This window comes from Pinus tabuliformis, chromosome 3_2 (assembly GCF_031772625.1).
Source record: "Pinus tabuliformis cultivar Carrire ecotype Pingquan chromosome 3_2, CPIR1, whole genome shotgun sequence".
In the NCBI taxonomy this organism is placed as follows: Eukaryota; Viridiplantae; Streptophyta; class Pinopsida; order Pinales; family Pinaceae; genus Pinus; species Pinus tabuliformis.
The window spans coordinates 785,168,540-785,192,270 of NC_142302.1; the positions used below are offsets into that span (position 1 = coordinate 785,168,540).

At 36.4% G+C, this 23,731-nt stretch overlaps 1 pseudogene; it reads right to left on the bottom strand.

The window, feature by feature from the left end:
- Window positions 1–11,088: 11,088 nt before the first annotated feature.
- Window positions 11,089–15,631, bottom strand: LOC149182960 (nuclear transport factor 2-like; annotated as a pseudogene).
- Window positions 15,632–23,731: the final 8,100 nt, after the last annotated feature.

Below are 23,731 nucleotides of genomic sequence, written 5' to 3' on the forward strand. Positions count from 1 at the left end.
TGCATGAATTCGTAGGCTCTGTAACAGTGGTCGCAGATAGAATTCTAAAGAACGCACAGAGGAGCAGAACGATTCAGAGGAATCATAAATGGGTCATTGAATCCAATTGAGGAAGCAGAGTGAAGTTCTGGAGAGTTAGCGAAGTGAGGATTCGCTTACGAGTTAAGCTCAGAGAAGTTGAGCTGTGGAAGCAGAAGAATGAACCCTTTGAAGACACCTAAAGAAGAACTCGAACCATAGAGAAACATTGAAAAAAACAATGTAAATTCTAGGTAAAAAGAACGAGCGAAGGAGTGAAGAGTGATGCACAGGTACCATTAGATCTGGGAGATCAACGGTTGGGATCAAATCAGAACTAGAAAATCGCATCGCAATCACCCAAAGGGGGGAATGGACTTTGGCCCAAAGAAAGTGCGATATGTGATTTGGTAGCAGACTCGAACCATTATCAAACGCAACCGATAATCTTATCGGCTCCAAAATACATATCAGATCGTAGGTTTAAGGTGAAAGAGTCAAGCGCAAGGATCAAGCGATACGTCGATAGCGATAAAGCGCCAATCGGTAATCGACGATCGGAGGTGTCGGTAATCAGAAGCCAAGGGATCGGAGCAGCGCTGTAGAATGGTCGGAAGGCGCGAACTTGATGGATCTATAGTGGCAAGTGTATAACATTTGAGATTCGATAGATGTGTTCGAAGTGGATTTCCTGGGTAATTCTATATTGCGTTAAAGTTATATATTAACGTTCTGATAGTCGCATATCAGAGGAAAAGGGGCGATGAAGGCATATATGTAATATGACCCGGGGAGCACCCAATTGTGATCAGCGATAAAAGCAAACCTCGAAAGATGTGCAGAGGCCGTACCAAGGTGGAAAGGTATGTTTGCAAGCATTTTCCTTTGTAAAAAGGCTTTAAGGGAAATAACGCCTATAAAAAATATTATGCGTTAAATATATATTAACCAAAGGTTAAGAAGGAAAGTTATATATATGCGAGATTAAGGGGTTATATAAAAGTTTTGAAGGGTTTTTAAAGTCTCGATAAGTGAGAATTAATGGGAGGCTTTAACGAAAGTTTAAATAAAGGTTGTGAAGAGGTAGAAACTACCAATAGGAGGTTTAGGTGGGGTGATTGAATTCCAATAAAAACGAATTGGTGGAAGGGCTTTAACCGGTAGAGGTTGAAAATTTGATTCCTTTGAGAGTTAAATACCTAGGACAGATGTGTTTATGCATTTATATGTATACTGTGGGTATGTGCGGGGGTAACCCTGCGTCATTAGTGGTATCAGAGCCAGGTTTGTAATCAGAGCAGAAATAAGGTTGAAACAATTGGTTAAAACAGAACAAAGAAATTCTATGAGAAAGAATTGAGAACAGAGTATGTGTTACGGTGTTTATGCAGGCAAGAGGAAGGATCAGATTCTAATCTGACTGAAGAAAACACAGAGGTGAGGTGTAGCAGAAGTTGCAGATGCAAGAGACAGAGGACAATCCATACAAAGTACAGGTGGAATGGTGAAACAAGATCATGCTGAGATCTTGAAGGTGAGGTAATATGTTCTGTTTTAAATTGAGAATGTGTGTTTATATACTAATGCATAGGTGACAGCAAGAGAAGCTGTGAGAGAAGAACCAAATGTGTTCTTGAAAACAGAGTAAGGAAAATACTCTGATGGAAAAGTGGCAGTGAACCTGAAGAATCCAACAAGAGATTGGACATAGAGGACATCTGAAGTGTTCTCAAGAGAGAGTGAGAGATTGCAGAAGCCTAGGAGTAAAAGTGTTGCTCAAGAGGAGATTCCAGATAGAGGGACCTATGCTTACCAAAACACTAAGTGAGGAGAGCTTAGTGAGGTAAGAATGCAACAAGGAGGACTAGCTGTTGCAGAGGCTTGTTGCAGATGAGTGAGAAGCTCATGAAGAAAGAGGAGAATAAAATCACTACTAATAGTCATAGTAGAGGTTCAGAGAGGAGGCACAACAGAAGAAAGATAAAGAAAGAAGATGCCAAGGCAAATGGCAAGAGGATGAGTCAAAAGGAAATTGACCAGGATATTGCAGAGTTAAAAGAACAACTCAGTGCATTAAGGAGGATACTAGAAGAAAGCCAGAGACTAGGTTGGGTCTTGAGGAAGAAACCAGTAAAATGGCATGAAATACAGAGAAGGCTACAACAAAAGCAAGTAAAGTGGCTAAGGGGAAAACTCAAAGAAGTTGAGTTAGAAATAGAAATGGAAGAGTACATTTGTGAACCAGAACAGGGAGAAATTCTTGGAGAAAGTGAAGATGAAGACTTGAAGACTGAAACTTCAAGTGAGGCCAAAGGGTCACATGGTTTTAAAACTGACAATTTGCGTATGTTTGCAAGTGAAACATGTAAAAAAGGTCAATTTGTTAATATTGTCATAAAAGAGAAAAAAACAAGCAGAATCTAAATTCTGTTCTGAAAAAAGATGAGATAGATAAGTCTCATATACAGTTGGAGAAAGATACCAAGCAACCAAGTGAAGCGCTTGAAAAGATTGAAGAAGAGATCATTAAAGAATTTCTGAGTCATAAAGAGAACTTAGAACAACAAGGAGATATGATCGCTGAAACATCAAGTGGGACCATAGGGTCTTTGTGTTTTTAAAATTGATAGTTTGTATGTGGATGCAAGACAAATGCAGGAGAATGTTAATGCAGATGGTGAGACAAGGATAACTCTTGGGAAAGATAAATAGCAAGAGACTGAAGGCAAACTTAAATAAGAAACTATGTTAGCTAAAAACATAGTAAAGGATCATCAATTCACCATGATGATAAACACAGTGGAAATAACCATGGAAACTCTTGAGACAGTCAGTAAGGAAGAAGGACATCTACTGAAGGATGTTAAGAAGGAAGAAGTCTATAAAAACGACTTAGCAAAGGGAAAAAAGACATCTAACAATTTATCAGTAACAAAGGAAGGTATGGAGAATTGTGTGCAATTTCCAAAATCTACTCCAATTGAAATTGTTGAGTTATATAGAAAATTAGATTTTCAAATAAGGGAGTTGGAAAGACAAAGGATAGATGTTCAAGACAGATTGTTGAAAAAGGAAAACAAAAACATTGTCATGAATGACAATCATAAGGAAAAGGAGATGGATATGGAAGTTCAACAGATTGACACTGCAAAAGGAGTTCACTACGATGGACAAGAGAAGGAAAACATCATTAGGACAGATGGTGTGGAAGAGAAACTAATGGACAGTCTCATGAATTCTTTTGAAAGTTCAAATCCGCATACTGATGCGCTGACGGAGGAGAAAGAAACAGTGCAACGAGTTGAATTGTTGCCAAAGGAAGATAAGGCACAGAAGCCTTGTGTTTTTTATTTTAACAAGTGTTTTATGAGTGCAGATTTTGTTGCAGGTATTGAAGAAGATTTGGAACAAATGAGCAGCCAAATAAAGATGAGAGAAGAAAATTTTGTGGATGAATTCAATCCATGGAAAATAAATGCTAAATCGCTGGAGAGAGTGCTGGAAAGTCATGATTCAATCGTAAAAGAGAGTAAATATGATAGGGAGGCAATCAGTATAGTCAGCATAGCAAGCAAGGCAAAAGTTGGAGTAAACAAAGCAAAAGTTGGAGCAAGCAGAACAAAAGAAGAAGAAAAAGTAAACCAGCAGCGACAAAGAGAAAGTAACCAATAACAGTTTAAAGAATTAGTGGACAACAACAACAACTTGAAACAAAAACAAGAAAGCAGAACATGGACCAGTCCAAAGATGTACTAGAGACAGAGATTGAAGAAATGTGACAACTGATGATGAAGTAGTCAAAATGGAGGAAAATGGTAGCAGCAGAAAGAAAGATCAATTAGAAGTTGAACCTGATTGACAAGAAGAAGAAAAGGGAGCAAAAGATAGCAGAAGTGCTGCAGCAGCAAAGGTATAAGGCATTTGCGCAGTTACAACACAAAGTATGAGATCCAGGAAGACAAAGATCAGAAGACACATGATCAGGAGATCATGCTTATTTTCTACTTTGGGAGTCTAATGCAGGAGCATTCAACCCAAGAGAAAATCATTGTAATTAAGTAGACATAGGGGGTCATGCATTTTTAGGGAGTTGGATTCCTAAGTGATGAATAAATGTAATACTAGGCTTTTGAGTGCATAGAATAAGAATAAATTAGATGTGTGAGATATCTTGTAAATACTATCGAATAAGAGGGACATGAGTGGACAATAATGACAAAAGAGTCTAAAGTCAATTAGGACTCTTTAAGCATTCCATGATTCGAGGAACTAGAGAGAGAGCTTTTAGAAATTTAATGAATTAGAAGTGGACATAGAGGATAGAGTACATCTAGGAGTCAGTTCAATAGATCTAGGAGTCAAACCAGGATGAGTTCAACAGAACTCACTGGCATATATGTAAGCCCACGGGCAGAGTCAAAGAAGAGGCCACGATATTGAAGAACAGGCCCGTGAGAGACAGAGAGTCTCGACATGTATCAATTGTTCATATTTATATATACAGTGAGTTATTTCGGGACTGTGTATATGTGTGGAATAAGTATGAAATGATTGTTTTATGCGTGAATTCGTAGGCTCTGTAACAGTGGTTGCAGGCAGAATTCTGAAGAACGCATAGAGGAGCAGAATGATTCAGAGGAATCATAAATGGGTCATTGAATCCAATTGAGGAAGCAGAGTGAAGCTCTGGAGAGTTAGCAAAGTGAGGATTCGCTTAGGAGTTAAGCTCAAAGAAGTTGAGCAGTGGAAGCAGAAGAATGAACCCTTTGAAGAAACCTAAAGAAGAACCCGAACCATGGAGAAACGTTGAAGAAAACAGCGTAAATTCTAAGTAAAAGGAACGAGCGGAGGAGCGAAGAGTGATGCACAGGAACCGTTAGATCTGGGAGATCAACGGCTGAGATCGAATTGGAACTAGAAAATCGCATCGCAATCACCCAAAGGGAGGAATGGACTTTGGCCCAAAGAAAGTGCGATATGCGATTTGGTAGCGGACCCGAACCATTATCAAACGCAACCGATAATCTTATCGGATCCGAAATACATATCGGATCGGAGGTTTAAGGCGGAAGAGTCAAGCGCAAGGATCAAGCGATACGCCGATAGCGATAAAGCGCCAATCGACGATCGGCGATCGGAGGTGTCGGTAATCGGAGGTCAGGCGATCGGAGCAGCGTTGTAGAATGGTCGGAAGGCGCGGACCCGATGGATCTATAGTGGCGAGTGTATAACATTTGAGATCCGATAGATGTGTTCGGAGCGGGTTTCCTGTGTATTTCTATATTGCGTTAAAGTTATATATTAACGTTCCGATAGTCGCATATCGGAGGAGAAGGGGCGATGAAGGCATATATGTAATATGACCCGTGGAGCACCCGATTGCGATCAGCGATAAAGGCGAACCTCGAAAGACGTGCAGAGGCTGTACCAAGGCGGAAAGGTATGTTTGCGGGCATTTCCCTTTGTAAAAGGGTTTTAAGGAAAATAGCACCAATAAAGAAGATTATGCGTTAAATATATATTAACCAAAGGTTAAGAGGGAAGGTTATATATATGCGGGCTTAAGGGGTTATATAAAGGTTCTGAAGGGTTTTTAAAGTCCCGATAAGTGAGAATTAATGGGAGGCTTTAACGAAGGTTTAAATAAAGGTTGTGAAGAGGTAGAAACTCCCGATAGGAGGTTTAGGCGAGGTGATTGAGTTCCAATAAAAAGGAACTGGTGGAAAAAGGGCCTTAACCGGTAGAGGTTGAAAATTTGACTCCTTTGAGAGTTAAATACCTGGGACAGATGTGTTTATGCATTTATATGCATACTATGGGTATGTGCGGGGGTAACCCTACGTCACCTGCACACCACCACAAAACATGGCAGTAGTTAAGTAGGGCCACGAGACCAACAATACAGTAAAACAGATAACCAAGAAAGGAGTGAGGATTTACCTGGAGAAGGATATGCATACTATGAGTATATGCGGGGGTAACCCTGCGTCACCTGCGCACCACCACAAAACAGGGCAACAGTTAAGTAGGGCCACGAGACCAACAATACAGTGAAACAGATAACCAAGAAAGGAGTGAGGATTTACCTGGAGAAAGGAGAAGGATTTACCTGGATTTACGAGAGCCGAGACTCGCAACAGAGGGTTTATCCCAACAGAAATGCCATGAGAGAGTTTTGCCTGCTCACCAAGGAGCCAGAGAGTTAGAGACTTAAAAACGAAAGGAGGAAATGAAACCGGAACAAGAAAATTACCTGAGAACGAATTCGCTGAGCCGTCCAGTGCAGTAGCAAGGCAAGAACCTGTGTTTACATAGAGCCAAATCATCACCAAACCCAACATCAAGAAAACAAACCTCGCAAACAAAGTAGAGACAAAGTATGAGCTGGGTGACAGAGATGAATCGACTTGCAGGTGGAAAATCGACCTGAAAACCTCCAAGAACCAGCGAGGCAAACCACCACAAGGAGCAAGCGAAGGCACAACGCTAATAAACCACCACAGGGAACAAGCAAGGCACAACGCTTACCAACCATCACAAGAACCAAGCAAAAGCACAGTGCACCCATAGAGTCTATCAGAACACAGCAATGCAAGAATGAATTCCAAATACCCTCGGCAAGTGTGATAAACCGTGTTTGCAAACCTAAGGCCAGTATGAAGGGCAGGCCGAAAAACATAAATCTGATTAAAACCTCACACCAAGACCCTGCCACTGTTTAATTCGAAAAACGATAAGAGTTAAACGGTCGCTACTACGTGTCCCTCCTCGGGATCGCCACCACCCCAACCCCGAGTAGCCTGAAGTCAGGGCTCTAAGCTTTGTTGACTGTGTTTGCATGAGGATGTAAGACCCTGACTAGTCAGAGGTTGGCCCCAAGTTCTTTTGACAACATTAAGAGGGGATTAACCCCGACTCTAGACCAATTGCCTGGAGAAGAAGGAGTTAAGTGTCGTTGCCAATATGTACTATTGCCAATATGATCCACGATCATTAAGTGTCGTTGCCAATATGTACTATTGAAACACGATCTTCTCTTTAAAAATTGATCCTAAACATCCATATAAAAGCAATGCAACTTCACACCTTAATTTTCCTACATCTGTACTACTTGTTTGAGAAATTTGCCAATATGATCCACAATCATTAAGTGTCATTGCCAATATGTACTATTGAAACACGATCTTCTCTTTAAAAATTGATCCTAAACATCCATATACAGCAATGCAATTTCACACTTTAATTTTCCTACATATGTACTATTTGTTTGAGAAATTTCATTTGCTTCCAGAGAAACTATGTACTCTATGCGTGTAGTACGTCTGATTTTCTTGGCAACAAGGAGAAATTTGCCATTTTCAATAGGCAAGGCTACAAACACCACATCGTAGGCATTTAATAAGAAAGAATTCCATATAAATTGTAAAAAAAGATCCTTAATTGATTACACAAATAGGATTGTTAAGTAATTAATCATTTCCACATTTGAAAAATGTAGTAAATAGCTAGTCATGTCCAGATTTCATTCAACTTCACCAAACTCTAGCAGCATGTATGCATCTAATTATTAAACAAGCACTGAAATGGTACACATAATGGACAGACCGATGATCGAAAGCGCACAAAATAAACTCGTGTCACTGACGAATGATCAAAGAGGAAGAAATAGAAGTATATAAATTAAATGATTTCCATGTATAGAGAAAAACTGCAAAATATAAAACACTCCAAACTTAAATTAATTTGATTGAAGTTGTCAAGTTTCTGCTCTCTGTAAAGGAAGACAGCAAGTGGACAAGAAAACATACAGATTGCACCACAACAAATCGAGTTTCTGCAGTAAGTGGCCCGAGTGGTTAATTGGGTGTAGCTCTAGTGGCTGGGAGGAAAATTCAAATCCCTCTTTGTCACATGATTTTCTCTCTTCGTGAGCTTTCATCCCTAAAGAATTCAGTTTACCTTGGGTACCATCCTCAGAATAAAGGGAGGTCCCTGGTAGGATTCACTGGGAAATGCATTACATGGAAAGAAAAAAATTACTGCAACCCAAGGTGTGGGCAACTTGGGAGGCATAGTAATCCAAGGAAATAGAGTGCAAAGTTATGACAACTTGGGAGGCATAGTAATCCAAGGAAATAGAGTGCAAAGTTGAAATGGTAGGCATAGTAGTCCAGTGGAGACTGGAAGTTAAATGTTAAATTCTGCAAACTTACTTAATTTAATACACCTATTCCACGTGTCAATTGCAACTTGACACCAAATCCTAATTTCATAGCATCCAGATTCCACCCAGTGGAGATTGGAAGTTAAATGTTAAATTCTGCAAACTTACTTAATTTAATACACCTATTCCACGTGTCAATTGCAACTTGACACCAAATCCTAATTTCATAGCATCCAGATTCTACTTAGAAAGTGAATAAGGGATTTATTATTAATCACAAATCGGTTCTGGTTTGAAATTAAAACTCAAAAAGTTGATTCACTCTTAATATATGTTTTTTCCTGTAGAGGGCCTGGATCAGTGCATAACATAGCAGTTCAGAGAGTGAATCTCGAAGTGAACCCAAGTTGTTGCTGACTAGGAATGTGGAATAGGCTTACAGTCACCACAAGATCTAGTTTTCTTGGTGACTAAAAGAATGGAATACGACTCATGCTCACTTCTTCCAATTTGGTTCTTGATCCAGATTAGGGGGAATAGTTAATAAGAGAAATGACCATCCTGTTAAAGATCGCATGGAACATTTGGGACTCATGCTAATCATCTCAATTAGGTCTTATGTAGGAGGGTTGGGTTTATATTTTCATGGGGGAGGCATCCACAACATTTCCCAGACCCACTTGAGGATGGGGGAAACATCCCTTTTTTCTCAAGGATGTCCCTGGGACAACAGGTGATGTGGCATTCTCCTTCCACGCCCTCCCATTCCAGAGACATTTGGGGGCCATTCCCAGCATGACCAAGAAATCCCAGAGATCTATAAAGTTCAAACATATGTTGAAGCTACCAACTAATCTGGTGTCCACTGTAGCAACCTGCTCAACAAATAGATATGCCATCCATGCGAACATATCCCAGTAATCTAATAGCATAAACAGATCAACAACATGTAGAATATGCAACTTCCTTCTTCCACTGGAGTTATTATACAGGCACCTTAGGTTTTTTAGATCTACTCTGGTTATCCCATCCTCTGCTTCGACAACTGTTGCCTTTGCAAGGAGCTGACAAAACATTTTTCACCAGGATGGGTAGTTTTAGCCAATTTTAATGGTTGTTAAAAGTTTGGGAAGGAGGAACATTAATTCATAGGAACAATACCATGAGAGTTGAGTTACACAGCTGAAGGCAACATCCAATGAAACATGACAAGGTGATATTCCCTTAGATTTTGCAAGTCAATTGCTCAAAGTACATAATTGTATTGTTCTTAACAACACCAGAATCTGCTTTTTGTGCTCAAAATATTGAGACAGAATCGAAACATATTAGAGATCATTAAGTCCCCAACCCATGATTTTCATTTCCAATTTCAGCAGTGCAGGATTCTAGGTTTGTGCCCATTAAATTCTCTGTTAAAAATTTTATTTTCATACTTACATATTAATTTTCTGCTGGTTAGCAGCTCACAAAACATCTATTTTTATGGTTTATCCAGCTATAAATGTATGTATACTAAATTTATTTTTCATTCTTTTAGCAGCCGTTACCAAGTCTGGGAAGAAGGGCCTTTATGATTGCAAGTTGTGCAACAGGCATTGAGACAAGATCAGGTGCTTAAGATAGTTTTTATCCTCCCCACCGAAGTTCAAATTTCACTTACGACATGTTTTCCCTTTGTAGGTGATTGGCTCTGGCAAGGTACCAACAATGTCACACTCACTAAGTGCTTGAGGGTGGGATGTGATGCATCTGAACATTTTGTCAATTGGGTCTAAATTGGTTGGTTAAGAGAAGTTACTATCCTCGCTACCCATGCTCAAATCTTGTTTGTGACATGTTTGCTTCTCGTGGGCCAATGGGGCTGACAAGATACCAACAATTTTACTCTCACTTAAGTGCTTGAGGGTGGGACCAGATGTTTGGAAACATTAATCGGTCAGTTCAGTCTAGCTTGGGTGGTTAAGAAGAAATTGTTGTCTTCCCCGCCCAATTTCAAATTCCACTTGTGACATATTTGCCCCTCGTGGGCCAATTGTGGCTGGCAAGGTACCAATTTCACTCACTTAAATGTTGAGAATAGAGATCTGTTAACATTTTATAGTCCAGAGGGCTAGCTCAACTGGATGTTGCCAATGTTGATGGGCATTTGGCCAGTTCCATGCCAACAAGTGGCTTGTTGGAATCCCTCTAAGTGCGGCCCACTAATCTAACCGATTGAATAACTAGGGATACCATTCACAAATGTGGGAAAGCATCTATTGGATTTTCCCATGAGATTTTCTTTGGAAAATAAAAGTTGTGGAATAAGGACTAACTTTGCATATTCTAACATTTCTTAATGCACAACAATATACTTTGTACGAAACCGAGGAAATATAGATATAGAATAATAAAATATAATGGGCTTTCTAAAATCTACATGCAACACTGTTGATATGGGAATCTACTAACAAAAATATTACAGTACCTGCAAAATATAATATTTTGTACATTTACCTTTTTGAACTAAGCGGAGGAGAAAAAGATATTGCTGCGATAATGTTTTGTTCATAATAATTTATTGTCATGTTACCATTGCTTCACAAGGGTGACAAACAGACAAAAGAATGGCCAAATATCTACTTTTTACGTACAATATTACATAAAAATATTTTTGTGATATTAATTAATGAAAGTAGTTGGAGCCATTAGGTCTTATTCTAGCAATTTGACAAGCATTTTATAATATATTGTATTTTCTATTTGTCATTTGAAATTGTTCAATATGTTCATTGATTATGTTTATACTTTATTGTTTGCATTTTAAGATTTTTTTTGTTTCAAGCCTTTATATATTTAATTCTCTACTGGTCTCCAACGTAATAATTAGAGAGTTTATTTTATATTAAATAATTTTATGTTGTTCATTCCCCCTGTACACTGGGAATTGTGGGGTACCTCTCAACCATCTCCAAACCTTGTCCCGTTCCCTTATCCTCAAAACTGGTTGAAACATATGTTGTGGTCAAATCTGAAAAAAGTAAAGCAGGAAAACGTCTTAGGTGCAAAGTTTGGGGGAATTCTGGAAATTTGTTATATATTGGTCTTGACCAGGACAAAATCTTGAGACTGCAGTGACCAGTACCTCATCCCATGCCATTGATACATCAGGGGGCAAGGTGTATGGGATGCAACTGTTCTTCCACCAGCTAAAACAACATCCACAATTGGGCCCTGAAACCAAAGAATTTAACGTTGGTTAACCAGACTAAGCAGAGGCAACGAGCAACTCCCACAGATAAACAAGGTGCATGTGTCCTTGTCATATCTATTTACTTTTTATATAATCATTCGGGTCTATACAGTGTGGCTAAGTGAAATGCCTTAGTGGCTTAGGAGAATGTGACCTAGTAAGTATTTTCAACTCGCTAACCCATTTCAAAATAATTCACCACGAGATTGAGCTCTATGATTTCACAATTGAAAACTGAATGAATAAAATATTGACCAACACACTCCAAGGTATTGTTTCATCGCCAAGATATTTGTTAATGAATAATGCAACCCATAGAAATCCTGCACGCCCATACATCAATTCATATGCCATGCCAAAACCCCCATCCTCTGGCCCCATTGAAAGTGCCCTCTCCTGTGCTATCTGTTGAAATTTGAAAGAAAGAAAAAATGTTACATAATGTTTATCAATTACCTTTCCTTTTTGCACTCTCCATAGCTTTCACATTTTAAGAAGTGATGGTAACAACACAGAAAATGGAATTCTTTTTAGATTATCAAATCTTTAACAATAAAGAGGATTAACACAAATAAAGCCTGCTTGTTGCCATAAACAAAATTAGATACAACACTCAAAATTCTCATGAAGACACAAATAAAAAACTGAAAACATAAATATATACCCATAAAGACAGAAATAAGAAACAGATAATATTAAAACATAAATTTATACATATTGTTGTGGCATTTTGAACATAACTTGAGTCTTTGAAATCAATAAAGGCATAACAAACTCTCGTATCCTGTAAAAGTACAATCAGACATAATCTGTACAATCAGACAATCTGGCTCAACTCATATTGCTGAACAATCAGAGAGAATGAAAGCAATTATTCTACTAGACAAGTCGCCATACAAAACTTTAAAAAGAGACAAATAGAGAGACAATGTCAGTCCCCACCTTCCGGTTAACCACACTGACCCCTCCGGCTCTAATTTTCCCAAAATTTTTAAAGTCCATTTCTAATTCAGAAGAGGTGACAATAGAAGAAATATTCCTTATGTATATCGATATTCCATCACTTGAGGAATAAAAAAAGCAATAACGGGTAAACAGAACATGAGTAAAACATTTAATGAGTTTAGAGTTTATTTAGTGAAGATTAAAAATAACAAATGTTGCTCAACCTAACTGTAAGTTATGTAGAGCTACATATAAAAATAACAAACCTTCATTTTCAGAGCCAACAATGTCATCAGACCCATTGGGATGCACTTCGTCAACTACTATTGAACCTAAAGGCAATTGAGGCGGATGTTGTTGTGTGTCCTGTGGTGCACGCTGTCATTCCAAAACTACAACAACAACCTTATTTTTAGGTGTTTGATAAGATTGTGTAGCGGTAGAAGGCCCCTTAGCAACCCGAAGCTTTGAATTTAAACAATTTCACACAATCAGAAAATGCTGAGAAGTTAGAATCTCTAAAACACTACAAACTCATTGTAATCAAATAAATTAATTACAAATTTACAGTAGAACAAATGGAACTTCAATAATAAGAGAAAATCGATATTAATTTCCACATGTACAATGGAGGCATAAGTGTGCTTGGGAGCTTCCCCTAAAGGTTCTTCAACTGGAGCAGGAGATGAAGCAACTTCAAAAGTTGTTACAACTGAAGATGTTACCACTCAGACTTCAATTGGGTTTTCATCCAATTTATCTTCAATGATAGGTATTTCGTGTGGCTCAGAAACTTCATAGTCAGCAATAGCTTCAATTTCATGAGGAGAAGCAGTTGTAAATTCTCTTTTCATTTTAGCAGCAATGGAAGAAGATGATTCCAGTGCTGCAATATGAGAATCATTATTATGTTGTCATAAATGATAATACTGCCTTAATGTCACTAGATTAACAATATTAATTTAATGAAACATAATTAGTTGGTAATAATGCTACTAAGATCAGACCATCATAACATAAGAAGGAGGATATAATGCTACTAAGATCAAACCATTGTCTCAGAAAATGAATATATCTAGTTTGGGAAGAGGTGAAATGGAATTCAGATGGGATTCATGATCACCACCATTTATACCAAGATCAACTTGTTTCTCTACATAAGAATCATCCTCAGAGAATCTAAAAATGTCATTTAGGACATAGCAGCCTTTCGGGAAGAGGTGAAGTGGAATTCAGATGGGATTCATGATCACCACCATTTATACCAACATCAACTTGTTTCTCTACATAAGAATCACCCTCAGAGAATCTAAAAATGTCATTTAGGACATAGCAGCCTTTCTCCTGAGGGACAAGAAAAAATGTCTGAACAAAATCATTTTTGATATCCCTGTCCTTTCTTTGAATGGAGCCAGTGACCATAACCAATACCCCACCATTCAACGAATCTTGAGCATCTACAGATTTGATTTCAATCACACAACCAGTGTAGTTTAAAGACATTACACAGTTATGGATTTCCTGCACAAAAGGCAAGTAAAATAATGGTAAGAAATCAATGACCAATGGCCATAGCAAAAATTCAAGACATGTTTTGTTAGTCTTTTAATACACGATTACACGCCAAATCTAGAAGCAAATATTCAGGTAGAAGCCCAATGCGAAATTTGAAGAAGACAATGCAAAAATTGCAAATAATCAATTCATAAAATCTTGGAAATTATCTGCCTCGAAATGTCTCAATAGGTAAATAAACAAGTACAAAAAGGAGGGAGACATTTCCAAGGTATTTCGTATACAGAAAACACTGAAAACAAAAACAATGATTTCAAATAAGAATACAATAAACGCACCCAAAAAACGTGTGGGGCACTTAAAAGCACATGATACAGACTTTAAAAATAACAATAAGTAAATCTTAAAAATCATGTTATTAAAATTGTCATGTTATAAACACCTAAGCTTACCCCTCTTTCTTCAAATAGTTTCATTTTTTATCAGTGCGGATGGTGCAGGAAGCTTTGAAAGTCTTATTTGCAGGGTCTGAATAGAATAGTCGCATTTAATATTTTCCCCTTGTGAAAGGAAACAGTGGGAGAAATCATACCTGCCAGGCCTAGATATACAGTCCCAAACTAGAAATGACAATGTTAGACAAGAGGGTCACAAAAAGTGCAAGGGTTGATGGAAGACATTAAACAAGCATGGTAAGGACAGGGTGTCCAAATGACATGGATGGTTGGATAGATATAATAAAAAAAAACCTTGGTGACATTATTGTGAGGGTTGAGCTATTCAAAAGAGCTTTCTTTTCACTGATTCTCATGGGATGATTTAGTTTAACCATTCAAATTTTCAGTACGGGCTATTAACAGATACAATTGGAAAGGTTGGTCCTCCTAGTAGTACAACGTATACCAGATAACGCGCTGGTTTACCGAGTTATGGTCAACATCATATCCTTGTGTAAAGCAATAAAAGATAGGAAAATTGATCCAACCACGGAGCTAAGCAAGAGTTTAGGACAAATTTGGAAATGCAAGTTTTTGCACTACATTGTTTAGGGCAATGACTGAAAACAACATTGCATTACGAGAGCTTTAATAAATCCAAAATATCAGTGAATGGAAAAGAATTCAGTACCACCATCCCTGTAGCTATTTGTTGCTTGTCTCGGTCCAGCCGATGCATGATGCTTCGATCCGTATAGAATTGGTGTACGAACTCTGGTTGCTGTTGCAGGACATGGTAATACTGCCCCACGAAACAAGTGCCTACCTGCCAATGCCCGACAACAAAACCCCCTATTGCATTTCATTGAAAAATAAAGAAACCTTACCAGAAAGGATAGCTCATCATCGAGCCACTTGACCAAAGACACAAAATCTTCAATGTTAGTGTACATTGCTCTTCTGACTTCCCTTACCAAGGATCGAGCGAATTCACCTTGGGTTCCCACAACTGTTTTTATCTGCATAGCTCAAAATTTATAAACAAAAATCTATTGCTTAAGACTTGGAAAATGAACAAAACAAAATTTAGCCTGAAACATCAATGGTTAGTCTGTAATCTACATAAAAAGTACCTAAGGAAAACATGGGAAAATTGAAACAGAGATAAATACTTACAACTAGTAAATGTGATGAACGGTTCTCAATTTCTCCAATCATGCTGCCACGAGCATTTTCCTCGTTGTAGCAGCATTTTCTGAAGGTTTGGAAGGTGGCCTGGGTATTTAATGCTCTCCTTTCAACTTTCTCGTGTGTCATTTAAGTCACTTCAGGTTGCTTGGACATTGATGGTGACTTCTGGACCTTACCATGCTCATCTTTTTCAGGAACTGTCTGCTCATCTTTCTGAATAATCAACTTGTGCCTATCCTTGAATGCAGGGTACTAATTGCCTAAATCTCCAGAAATCGACAATGATAGACAATGATAGAATCTGGAAAGACACCGCTACACCAGTTGACACAAGAGGCTTGTGTAAATCCTCAAGTTCTAGGAATCTGTCGAATCTAAAGGAGAAACTCTAGAAGGTTTTCTGTCGGTTCCATAACCCTATAATCCCTCGAATTCAACCATCTCTAATGTGAAAGATACCAGGACATACACAACCCAATGGGCAGAAGGATTATGAGATTGATTTTTGATGATCACACACATAATCGTACAGAACACAACAAAATCGTATAGATATATTCATAAATATTTGTACACAACAGCTGACAGCAGACGGCAGCAGCCTGGGCCCTCGGCATGTGGCGACTTGCTGATGTTGTATAAATTTGTTGAAACAATAACTAAAGTTCAATCTAAACGTTTTTGTACGATTTAAAAAATCCAATGTACGGCCTAAATTATACAAGTCGAGTGATCATAGATGTCACCAACTACGCAAGCAGTGGCATAATCATGCAGTTAATATTTATTACATTCAATGGCGATATTCCATTAGATGATGATGATACTTACACAACAAGAAATATCAAATGGCAATATGACATGATAAGTGTTAGGAGAAATTGATCATTACAACGATATTAATGGGAGAGAGGTCATAGTGAATATTCTATATAATTATTTTCATTTCTATATAATGGTATACAAAAATTATATGTATGATTGGTCTTTGTTTGTTAATAGTATGTTTTTTTTATGGAAAAAATATTATTGGAAGAAAATGGTACAGAAAATTATATATATTATTGCTATGTGTTTGTTAATGGTATGTTTTGTTTTTTTAAGTTGTATTATTATTTATAAAAAATAAGATTATATTTTTCTATGTCGAAGCATCTCATAGGTTATTGTTTATCTATAGTTATCAAGTTCACTATTTTCTAAAACTAATTAATTATTCACGCTATTTTTTAATCATGTGTTGTATAAGAAACTATACCATTAACAAAATAAAAAGATTCAATATTATTTTTTAAATAAATTAATTAAAACAATAATTGTTTTTAGGGTATATTGTTTTTGTTATAAGGTTATATAGAATTATTTAGATAATGTATTATAATTTTAATAGGTTTGTTACTAAATAAATTTGGCAAACAACAATAGAATAAGAAGTAAATTAGAAAGAATCAGAGGCATCAACTTTAATAGGCACATGTCCTATTGGGCTATTATTGGTCGGTTTAGGGCTTGAAGCCACACTATTCTCTATACACATTATATTGTTATTCATTTCCTTCAAATATAACACAATATAATATAATATCGAAAGAATTTCGCATCTCGTGTTATTTTTTGTCAAGCAGGACACAACTAGGAGAAACTTATATGTTGATAAAGGTTTATCATGTACATATACTGGTTTTGTCGACCACGAGTGCACCTCGTGTCTAGCACCCAAGCCTCCACTGTTGCAAGGACTTGAGAATCAAACAGATAGTTGTGTTCATCAATCGAATTAGACTCCACCTCTTGCGGTTGATCTCCAATGGTTTGCAAGATTTGTTCCTTGCCTAATCTAGCATAGACTCAACCCATCAATCTTGTTGATGCACCATAGATGTGACAAAGGAGATAGGGAGTGAACTAGATGACTGGAGAAAGTCGCACAATAGGGTGAGTGAGGCAAAAAAGTGGATTGAAAACAAGGGGTTTGAAAACACAAAGGCATAAACATAGAGCTGCAAATAACATGCAGGGAGACACCTAGTTGAAATAGAATACATATGGACAATGCATCGAAAGGATCACACATAAAGACCAACTTCCAGCTAGAGTAATGGAGATGAATGACATTGTACTCAGCGAGCCAAACACCATTATGGTTGAGAACCCAAGATTTTTAGCACATGTGTAAATCTTGGTGGGATTCTACCCAACTCCATGGAGGTGATGGCCAACATATTGCCATGAATACTCACAAACACGTTTATTACCATGTAGCTCATCACAACATGGGAGTGAGGCATGATAATGCCACTCATTGAATGAGGTGGCAACGTCCTCGCCATCCCTAGTGCATCTCATGTCTTGAGTCACCACATTCAAGGGTAAAACTAATATTAATATTTGCAAGTTATTAAAGTTTGTTAATGAAATTTAATAAAAACATATTCAAATACGTACTTAAAGCACTATAAAGAGAACTAAGCACACAAGACTTAATTTCAAAAGATTATTGAGAAAAATAAGATTTAAAGAAAAAGATATACATAAATATAATAATTTAACCAAATTTTTATATGAAAATGTAAATTTTTTTTAAAGGTTAGGAAAAGGTGATCAAAACTTTTTTAACATTTGAAATGAAAAAAAAAACAAATACTACAATGAATTACTATATTTTTTTAACATTTAAAATGGAAAATACCAATATTATAATGAATTTACCTGAAGTGTAAAATATATCAAGTCTATATATATATAATTAAACAAATTTTTGTGTGGATCAAGTTTATTATATTAGTTTCTCACAAAAAAGTATATATGAATAAAGATTTCTGAGCTTTCCTAGACTTGTTTCGGCTAAATTTTTTGGCCGAGAGAGCTATGCAATACCTTGAGAATAAAAAGTGACTTCTACAAAACACGAGAAAACAAACACGCTCTAATGCCCAAAAAACTGCCAAAACCAAAAAGCTACCAACTACCATCACAATAACATAGGAGGATTTTGCATTTGGATAGGACCCTGGGTTGTTGACGAACCTTGGCCCTCGTGGACATGAAAATATATGTGTGCCAATCTTGCCTCTATCTCATCCAAACGCTCATCAACTCGACATTGACTACAACAGATAAAGGTCATACTTTCTATAGTTTCTTCTTCAGAAAATTGTAAATCATTGATATATGCAATTACCTCATTCTGCTCTTCATATCGCTGCTCTTGAAGAATGTCTAGGTTGTTTTGGATGCCCCGCAGTTGCTTCACAATGGTCTGCATTGTTGGAGGTTGTTTGACATGACTCAATGACTAGGGAAGCTCCTCCACCACCTCCTCTTCCATGAAGGCACCCTCCTTCTCGCAGTGGTCCCCTCACACAACCCTTCCTTCTAACTGGCCTGGTGTCCAATTCCATGTCTCGGCCCACCCCTTTGTCACTACATTACTACTCTGCCAAGCCTGGTTAGCTCCACTGTGCATCATTCGTCGCTCGCCCACTGCACCTCCGTTCTAGCTCTACCTAGAGTCGTAAGGCTCGCATGCCTCAATGAGGCTATCCTTGCCCACTACTAGGCCAAATTCATTGGGTCCCTAACTCACCAACTCCCACCTAACACTTCTCTCCACCACTACAGATCTCCTGCATGGTTCAATTCAGCCCCCAACTCCCAGGCGTTGGTAACCAATGCCAAATTCCAACAATACCCAAGGACGCAAATTCACAAAGAAGTGTCGTCCACCACCCCATGACAAAAACCAAGCAAAAGGGAGCAACACTAACCAACACAATGGGTGTCCTTCACAAGACCCCTCCCTGCTACTCAGAGGATCATTGAGGAAGGCGAGAGTTGCAGTGGCTACCAAGCCACTGAATCCACTGTGTGCACCTTGGTCCCAAATCTCCCTCGTGGTGGACCAAAAGTAAACCAACGCCACCAAGTCCCCATCACCCTCGCAAAAAACACCTTCAAATCTACAATCTTAAGCTTGCATGCACATGAGGAGTACCTGTGCACACACCACTAGTTCGTCCCCTCTGCACCTTACTCCCATAACTAACCCATGTGAAATGCAAATCAAACTCCAACTACCGTATAAAATGCTCCAAGCCTCTTTCTCTATTATTCCTAATTTCTGTCACTTGAAGTTCTCTGCCCTTGTAACATCAACACACATCCTTGCCATCAATCCCACGTGTAGATTAGTGTGCCAAATCACCCCTGCAATCTATTTCTTCATGTGATTTTTGAGCACACACCCCATCAAAAATAATCAATTTTATTTATAAATAAAATTATAAAATTAGATTAAATCAAAAATTTATATATATATATAAAATTTTAAAAATTAAACAAATTTATAAAATTAAATTTTAAATAGCGTTGCTTATGAACCACGACAAACCCCTTTCTCATCAAAATCCTTTTTCAAAGGTTAAAAAAAAATCCATTTTTCCATACACATAGCATATCCGTTCTTCTCAAAGTCAAAGATCCAAAAACAAATAACAATGTCAAAAATTTAAAACTAAGGGGCACATATATATGCGAAGAGAAATATTCTTCAAGTGGTTTCAAATACATCCTAAGTTCCTCTTTCCATCTCAACACATTTTTCGGATAAACCATCTACAACTTTGTTTCAGTTCCTATAAATATGTGTGAGGTTGACTATAATGTCCAAATCAAAAGTGAGAATACTATAAGATTTACATATTTCTTTTAAAATAGAATACAAATAAAATAAAAGTATTAAATAAAGGTACATCAAGTGGTATGCAGTGACAAATGAATTACATCGTAAATATGATAATACAACTGACAAATGAATTACATCATAAATATGATAATATAATTAGTTTTTTATAATAAATTTTTATTATTTATTTATTATTTTGAGGAAGTGAATTAGTGTGGTTTTATATTAGTTTGACATCAAATTGATTTGAATGGCTATTACTATAATTTTTAAGTGTTTATTTATGTTTCATAAATGAACCTAGAGGTTGAACCACAAACCTCTTAATATATAAGATTTCGTTCACATAACTATTATTAATTAAACTATACCCAAAAATTATAATAATTTTTAAAATTATTATATTATGAACGAACGAATTATATCATAAATGTTTCTTACTGGTTTCACATGCCTCTTCCCAAGATGCTTTTATATGGTGGAGCCAACAAAAAGAATCGTGGAGACCGATCATTTTAATTGTCTTATGGTGTGCCTGGAGATGGAGAAATAACAAACTGTTTAATGATGCAAAGGAACCTCTAAAGGATATCTGTCAAAGTATAATCCTCATCTACGACTCTATCCCCAAAATCCTTCCAAATCCTAGTGCTGTTAATAGAAATGTGCAGGTACCTCCTTCGTTCAGGTCCCCAAGGGCCTTCTTCGACGGCGCATCCCAACAAAATTCATGTGGTGCAGGTGTATTCATTCAAATGGACGAGAATCTTCAATATCATCTCTCTTGGAATGCTGGTGTGGGCACAAACAATCTGGCTGAAGCCAAGGCCCTAGCGGCTCTCCTCGCTTTTTGTTGCTTTCTGGACATCAAGCCCATCTATGTTTACGGGGATTCCAAAACAATGGTGGATCATGTAAATGGAAATGGTTTTGTAGGCTGCCCTCATCTCTCTGTGTGGATGGATCGGATAATGTTTTTCTGGAAAAATTTGCCGGAATCAACAATTCAGCATATCTACAGGGCTTGGAACTTGTATGCGGACGACCTATCTAAGGAGGCGCTCCTCATGGATTCTGGTGCTTGGTCCTTGAAAATCTCTGTTGGCAAGGAATCATATAACATTCAGGAATTTTGTATCCCGGGATTCTGATCCCCTTTTCTTATGTTTTTCTCCTTTGATCTGTCCAGGCAAATGTTTACATCTATTTAGGCTGTCAAGATCTGTCTAAGCATATGTTTTATGTCACAACTATTTCCGTCTTTTTGGTGATGGACGAACTACTAATGTGTATAGGCTATATGCTATGTTCAAAACTCATCTGGACTACATTCCTCTTATCATGTGTGAATGATCTATTATACACGCTCATTATAATACAATACAACTTTTCTTTATGAAAAAAAAGAATTATATCATAAATATGACAACAATAATTTTGGTTTTTATAATGAATTTTAAATTTATTTAGGTGATAAATAATTTTCATTTTTTTTAATTAAATGATGAAAAATATTATTTAAATTGAAATAATATGATATTATTTTAACTAAATTATAATCATATTTTATAGTTGAAAATTTAAAATATATTTCTAAATTAAAAGGTAGCGTGGATAATTAATTTTTTAATTATAATATTTTAAAAAACATAAATATAAATTTTTTTTTTTTTAATTAATAATCAGGGGTATTCATAATCATATTATTAGGGGTTGATTTGGACTATTATCACTAGGATATGATTTATGTGATTATCACTATAATCACTAAATATATTAATATCAACACACAAGGTTAATAGAAGGTACTTTAACAATGTACCTTGTCACCAATTAATTTTTTTTGTTGGTTTGTCAAGTGATCCGTGTTTATCCAAGCTTGACATGTGGCTTGATAAAGCGCGACTCAGGGGCATCTAAGCCATCAAAATCACCCGGGGATCACACCTGATTTGGGCCACACCGACCCTAAGCTAATTGGATTTTAGAATGTCTTTTCCCCCTAGCACGGGGGCAACAACCTCCACGAGGTTTGATCTTGGGTCACCTTGCTAATAAGGCCCATCCTTAACCCATTGTGCTAGTAAGACTTGACAACCTAAACCTATAAATTAGATAAACTAGCACAACCATATAAATTAAATAACTGGTAAATGTTGATAGACATTAATTCATAATTGGTAATACTTGTTTCATGATACATTTCCCATTATTAAAATTAAAAAAAAAACCAAAAAAAAAACTAATTTTAACTTTATTTTAAATTATTACTATTAATAATTATAAAAAAAGTTAATGTATGAGTTTTATATATAAATATTATATATCTATATATATATATATATATATATATTTAAAAAAAACATGTAACATGAAAAATAAAATAAAGCAATATTAAACAATAAGATAGATGTCAATGTTATAAATAAAATCAATAGAAACTTAATCATACATGTGGATATGACATTTTTTTCAATTAAATTGAAAAATAAAAATGTATAATTATTTTTGAGTTTAAAATAAATCTGAACCCTTTTTTCTAGGTTTGGAGTATGTCTTCAAACTACTTCTGTCTGGCTAAGAGTTTATCTTCTTCCAATGTAATGAAACAAGTTAACTGCTTAAGACCTAGAAACATCTAGCAGGAGTGAAAGTCTGCCCTATTACAGACCACCAAGGGGTAATTCCAACTTGCGAGGTTTTCCTTGAGTAACAATGATGAGTTAGCTTGCATTCGCCCATACCAGTTAGTGATAACTGTTCCTGCTCCTAGTTTAACTAGTTATAATAAGTTTTTCCAATATATAGAAAAAAATTAGACCCTCTTCTATAATTATTACTAAAAATATTCCATAAATATTTAGTAAAACCTTACCATCTAACTAATAATAATTAATACTTAAATTAAAATTTTAGAAACTATTTAAAAATAATAATTTTTTAATATTAATAAATAAGTTTTTGCAATGTGTTAAAAAAATTAGACCCTCTTTCATGATTATCACTAAAAATATTCTATAAATATCCAATAAAACTGAAATCTTTACCATCTAACTAATAATAATTAATATTTAAATTAAAATTTTGGTAACTCTTTAAAAATAATATATTTTTAATATTAATAAATATTTTAATAATAAACAATCCAATAAATAATGAAATGAAACTCAAAGAAATTATAAAAAAATATAAAGGTACGATGTTCAAGGAAGACTTTTGGTAGAGAAATGTCCGGAGTATTGTAACTCTGTCAACCGAAGGCTATTTACACACTGATTATTTATATAAAAATACTTTAGCCATCTCCCATGCCTTGAACTTGAAGGCACGGAACCTTATTTTCCTACTTTAATTTTTTGATTGACTTTAAAGGATACATATTTTAATATATTTTTCAGGGGAGAGAAAAACGAGATACACTTTTTCAATATATTTTTCAGGGGAGAAAAAAACCGAGATACACTTTTTAATATTATATATTTTTCCTGTATTCTCTCTGTTACCTAAATACGTCGAATATTGCTCCCAGTGTATACATATAT